Here is a 6,095-nt window from a genome sequence, read left to right as displayed (position 1 = left end):
TTCCTTCAGTCATCTTATTGTACATAATCGTAATATTACCATGGACATCAGAATAGAGAAATAGACATCAAATGCAGTGAGTGTCAATATTATACAGTGTTTACTTAGTCTTTATTGCAATTGTACTGTGCTAGTATTCTATGCAAACCTATGAAAACATAGTCCTGTCCCCAAAGAACATACAATCCAAGGAGACACATGACTTATGAAAGGTGGTGGGGGAGGGAAAATCAAATTATTTGCAATTTTTTAATTAACATGCTAGGTGAAACCCATTACTGATTAGGTCATTTGCTTCATTGCTATGATGGATTTCTTGGAGGGCTGGTGGAAGAGGTTATTATTTAACTCCCCTCTTGTTTTAAACTAAGGGTGAGCAAACAAAATAAGTTCAACTGGCATGTTTTACAAACATCACAGGTTTCCTTAGCAGAGCTTTCTTTCAGGCCTAGGTTGAGACTGTAGAGCTAAAAAAGTGCTGTTAGCGCCTTAATCTGGTGCTATAAAATGCTGCATTTACAAGCTTTACCACCCAGCCTCTGAAGTTAAGGTCTGGTCTATACTTTAAAACTCCCACTGACATAGATATGCAGGTAAAAGCCCTATTGTTGGTGTAGTTACAGAGATAGAACTGTTTATACCATTACAGCTTATGCTGATTGGGGGAATCAGTATAAGCTATACCTGTTAAAAAACCTATATAACTACATCGATACTACAGGATTTTGTTGGTATAGCTATACCAGCGGACTTTTAGTTTAAAGTCTGTCATGTGTTTCATCACCTCCTGCTGCAGCCATAAAGCTTGTAAATGTGTGTTGGTAAGTAGTTGCACAATAAACTATCTGCATTTGCATGTATACATCATTCAGCAGAAGATATCAGTCCTTTCTTCATATCTGCAGGTGTGTGTGAAAGGAGGCCATTGACAGTGGAAATAGTGTGGTTCTGCTGTGCAAAGGAAAACAGAATTTGTCATTCCATAAAGTGTGGAGTATAGGGGTTCCCTGCCAGGACTATACCATTGGTAGTTACAAGCCAGATAAAGGGGTGAGACTGGATGATCTTCCCCTGGATGAACAGATCTTCCCTCTTCCTCCCTGAGAGGGAATGTGGCGGTTGATACAGCCTTTATGCCTCTGTGGAACCAATGACCTCTGGAACCATTTCATTCCTTTTGTGGCCATGGAGAAGCAAGAAGAATCCTCCCACTGTGGATGTTCTCAGAAGCCAGCTGAAGTACTTGGCTTGGTGCTGAGCATCAGAGTTACCCTTAAATACACAAACCGTAGAAAGTTCTACTGTATATGCTCAGTTCTGCATTTCAAAAGGAATGAAGTAGGCAACACAGTAGAAACTCAAAGATATGAACACCTTGGGAATAGAGGTTGTTCGTAACTCTGAAATGTTCGTAACTCTGAACAAAACATGGTACAGTACCATGCAGTCAGTGTCTTCCAGCTGAGGCTGGGAGAGATCTCTGAAAAGGTGACACCTGGCAGCACTGCCTGGTTTGCAAGCAGCTTCCTGCACTATTCCTATTTCTTGCCTTTGGGCTGAACTGGGAACACCTGCCCCGCACTCTTGGCACTACAAACCCCAGCCCTCTGCCGTGTCTCCCCAAGGCTCGCCCTGCTCTGTGCACTATTGCTAAGCTCCAGAGGCAGCACATGGCAGGGGATTGATGCCAGCTGGCTGCCAGCACGCCTGCCTCCCCTGCCCCTTGCACTCCCAGAGGTGCTGAGTGCAGCCACGGGCAAAGCTTGGGCCACATTGGTGCACAGGCTGTGGCCCTTTAAAACTTCTCCAGTGTGCAGCTGACTCCCACCCAAGCTCCAGGCCAGGCTTTGTCTGCAACTTTCAGTTTCTTGCAGCTGCAGCAGCATCAGGCTGGGGGGGGGAATGGTTGTGGTGGTAGTGAAAACAGCTTCCCCCTCCCAATGGGGTGGAGTGGGAGTGGGAGGGGGTGGAACAGTACCCTTGGCTTACAGGAACAGCGCAGACCCCAGCTTGTTTCTGCTCTGCATGCTGACCCTGCAGTAGAGGCACAGTATTGGCTTTCTTTTTTCCCTGCCCCCCTCCATTGCTGCCTGATTGCTTACTTCTGGTTTCACAGCGTGTTTGGTTGACGGGTCAGTAACTCTGGTGTTCGTATCTTTGACGTTCTACTATACATACTAATATACCAAGTTCCAAAGTTCAACCATATTTTTTAGTTAGCACCCCAAATTAAAAAGGTGAGGGTTTCTTACTCAGAGAATAATACATATTTTAACCTTCATGATGCCAGAAGAAACTTTGGAATTTTTCTCATGCTTTCAAATAAAAAATATTGCTTATTGGACAGCTCAAGCACGGAAGACTTCAGCCAAAAGGAGAGTATTTAGATTGCTCTTTGCAGAGAAGGTCTGCAGATCCATTACTATGGAGCTCCTTGGAGGCGGAACCAGACCTATCACTCTGGCCAGGTTGGGTGTGGCCACACTTGAAGAACCAGCCAGTTCTGCCTCCTGCAGCTGATCTACCAGACCAACCCTGCAAACCAATTTAAAAAAAATCACCTCAGCAGACTTTCTGCTGCTGCCACCTCATTTGCTAGAGCCATGCTGGTATGGCCAGTCTCTATTGCTCATGGGCTCCCTCAAATTTAGAAAATCCCTTGGACTGGCAGTCAGTTTGAGAAAGTGTTCTTTAGTTGCAGCTGTCATGGCAGATGCTTACTGGCACTTCTTTTGAAGAGCTAAGAATTACAGGAGGAAGTATCACCTAGTAAGGGGCAGAACAAATAGCTCAAGAGGCACAAGAGACATAGGAAATACCACAGGAAAACCTCTGCCTCCTTCAAGTAAGCATGATTAGGCTGAACTAGTTGGGTTTTCGCTTCTAGCTTGCCTTGATTGAAGGTCTGACTCTGCTTCAGGGAGCTGAAAGCAAGGGAGAAATAGATCTGCAGACTTTCTTGCTAGAAAAACAGAAAAGTTGGAGGTAATTAAAGATACATTTTCCAATTTAGATCTATGGATTTAGATTGGAAAGACTTTTGCCTCTTTAATTATAGTGGATATGACAGCTGCCAAAAACTACTGTAGTATGAAGAGGAAAATCTGCCTTCATTTTCATAATTGCTTCTATTGTTGAAGTACTGAACCAAAAGTGCTGTAAATTATCACGAATCAATGTAGTGAAGAAAGGGAAGAATCAAAGATGTATGGGGGAGAGATTGTAAAGAAGGAGAGAACTTCTAAAATGAAGGCATTTGGAGACTGAGTAGCTCAGTGTATGTGAAAGGAGCTGTGTATGGATTGAAGTGTGTGTGTGTGTGTGTGTGTGTGTGTGTGTGTGTAAAAACCCAATTGTTTGTAAATCTTCTAGGAGATGTTGTTTCTTGCACTTGTGGCTGTCAAATTGAGTGACAAATTAAATGTGAAGAGCACAATCTGGATGTGTCAGACAAAAGACTTCTCCTCCTAGTGTTTATGAACTGTTCAGTGGTTTCTATACCCTGAAAGTTGTGCTGGGTATTTTAGTTTCAGGCTGTTTAGGCTGCAATCATTTAAAAAAAAATGTTTGATTGGCTTGTAGCTAAGGGAGGGAGTGACTGTTCTTTCACTGGTGCCATACACAAGAATACATTTAGTCCATTCCTTCATTTAATAAGTAATCCAGACAATTAAATATTTGTGCTTCAGTAGCATTTTACTTTCCACATTAAGCATGAACTGTAAACCAGTGGCTGAATTATTTCATATTTAGTATAGGCTTTTTTGATATGCTTCTCACATCTATAAATTGAGTCCTACGCAAAAAGTTATCAAAAGTAATTTTGAATAATTTAGAAGGCTCCATAATCCCAAATTTTAAATTTGAGCCCTGAAATTAGGGCACTCAGATCCCCATCTGGTGTTCAAATTGACACACAAGCACCTAAAAGATATTTGAACATTCAAATGCTGCCTGTTACCAAAGCATGAACTAAAGACTCTTAGATACATTTTGGATAACCCCTAAACGTGCCGATTGTTATGGCTCGTATGGATTTCCTCTTGTTCAATGTCAGAGTTGAATTATTTGTCCTTACTTTGAATCTGGTGATTAATAATTTGATTTTTACATCAATATTTCTTTGCTCTGTTATTTCGAACTGGTTGTGGTCATCAGTTCTTTTGCTCACATTATATAAATGTTCAGATTTAATTTGTGGTAGTGATGGTACATGGCTCTTCTTTACTGGTACAGGATTTCTTCCGATACTTCTCCCTCAGCAGTTTTCCCTCTTTTATGGGAGAAGATTTCCCCCCCTTGCTTGGGGGAAATGCAGAGAGTGGCTTTGTCCCTCTGTGCCAGCAACGTTTGTAATTCTGCTTACATTTCTAGTCAGGGTAATTGCTCCTTCAAGAAAGTTCAGAACAACTTCAAAAACTAATGAATTATGTTTGGGGGTGTGGTGAATGATAACTGAATGTGGTTCTGATCATCTAGTCACCAAAAGTTGCCTTTGAATAAAACAGATTCTGCAGTGTTGAAGAGAACCGATGTGTACATTCAACACAATTTTGTATGTGAATTGCATAGACTTAACCACAAGAGCGCAGTGTGATACCAGACTGGTATCAAAAGTAGTTTTGTGTTTATAACAGTAGCTCTCGTCTAATAGCAAAACCTTTAGCCTTCTGTTTTGTCGTTAGCTGTATTCCAGATAGAACACAGCATGCTAAAGTTCTCTAGAGATGCATGCTTATGGCTTTAAACAAACAGTGTTGATGGTAACCATGTTTATGTGTGCTGAGATTAGTAAGAAGTAAATTTAAGGCTCTCTGTGTTTAGAACCCACACTGACACCAGTACATTCTGTGCATGGAGACAGCAGAATAGATATTGAGATTCCCATGCAGAGTTGGAGGAGAGAATTTAGTAGCCCAAAGTGATTTGCTTTACTGTAGAACTTTAATGAAAAAATATGGATTCATGACTTGCTAACATCAGTTTATCATTGTCTAAAACTGCTGCAACCTTCAAAAAAACAAATGACAACCATAACTAGGAACTTCAGTTTCTGAATCTGTATTTCATTTTGAAATCATGCACAGTATTCTGGTTTCTATTGTGACAGAAACACATAGCTAATGTTTTTGCCTTATTTGATTTTAAAATGTTTGTGTTTATAAAATCAGCTACACAGTTTTGGCACAATGATTCACATTTACTTTGAGTTCAAACCCTGATCCTGCAAAAATGCACTTGCTTAGTTTTATGTATGTGAATAGTCCTGCTTAAGTCACTTCTCATGCCTATTCTTAGCTTTATGCATGTCAATAGTGACTTCATTGGAAGTACACACATGCACTTGCTTAGCTTTGTGTGTGTTTGCAGGATTGGGCTCTTATTGGTGTTTCTGCAGGTGGAAGTCTAATTATAATAATAATGCAATAAGCACCCTGCAGTTACTGCTGAGGTAGGAAAAGTGTGTGTGTATTTGTTTTCAAAGTATGTCTGATATGTGTTTGCCGGATGGGTTTTTTGCTAATTTGTAATTCAAACAATAACGACTGTATAACAATCACTACACTATGAACTTTTTTTAGGTGAAGATAAAAACAGTCGTGAATAAATACTAATTTGTATTACTGAGATTATAGAGAAGATGCCAAAGTATTTCATGCCAAATATATTGCTGCTTTGCTGCTTTCCAAATTAACTTCAAAGTACAGTAAGCATGAGCTTTTCAAAAACTTTGCTTTCTATCCATAAAAAGTGTTAGGATAAAATTAACAGAATTGTAAACCAGAAAAAGTCAAGCACTGCATATCAAAAATTCATTTCTTGTTATAATACATACTTATTATTTAATCCCACTCTAGACAGTCTTTACTTCTAATGTGTATCCTCTTTTGTCTTTTCTTTTGTTCACTAGCTGTTTGCTGTATATCAGTATTCAATTTGTGAGAAAACTACATATAGGGAGTCCTGTGAGAGTCATTGATCTATCAATCTGTTTTAGCCTTCAGAGATTTTAGGAAGGTTTTAGAAAAAAATATCAAGAAAAATCTGCTAGCATGTATTTGACTGCATACATGTTGAATAAAGAAATGTTCCTT

Source organism: Emydura macquarii, unplaced genomic scaffold (genome assembly GCF_026122565.2).
Source record: "Emydura macquarii macquarii isolate MOO-44397 ecotype Brisbane River unplaced genomic scaffold, CSIRO-AGI_Emac_v2 contig_705, whole genome shotgun sequence".
Classification (NCBI taxonomy): domain Eukaryota; kingdom Metazoa; phylum Chordata; order Testudines; family Chelidae; genus Emydura; species Emydura macquarii.
Note: the sequence above shows the minus strand (reverse complement) of the source record.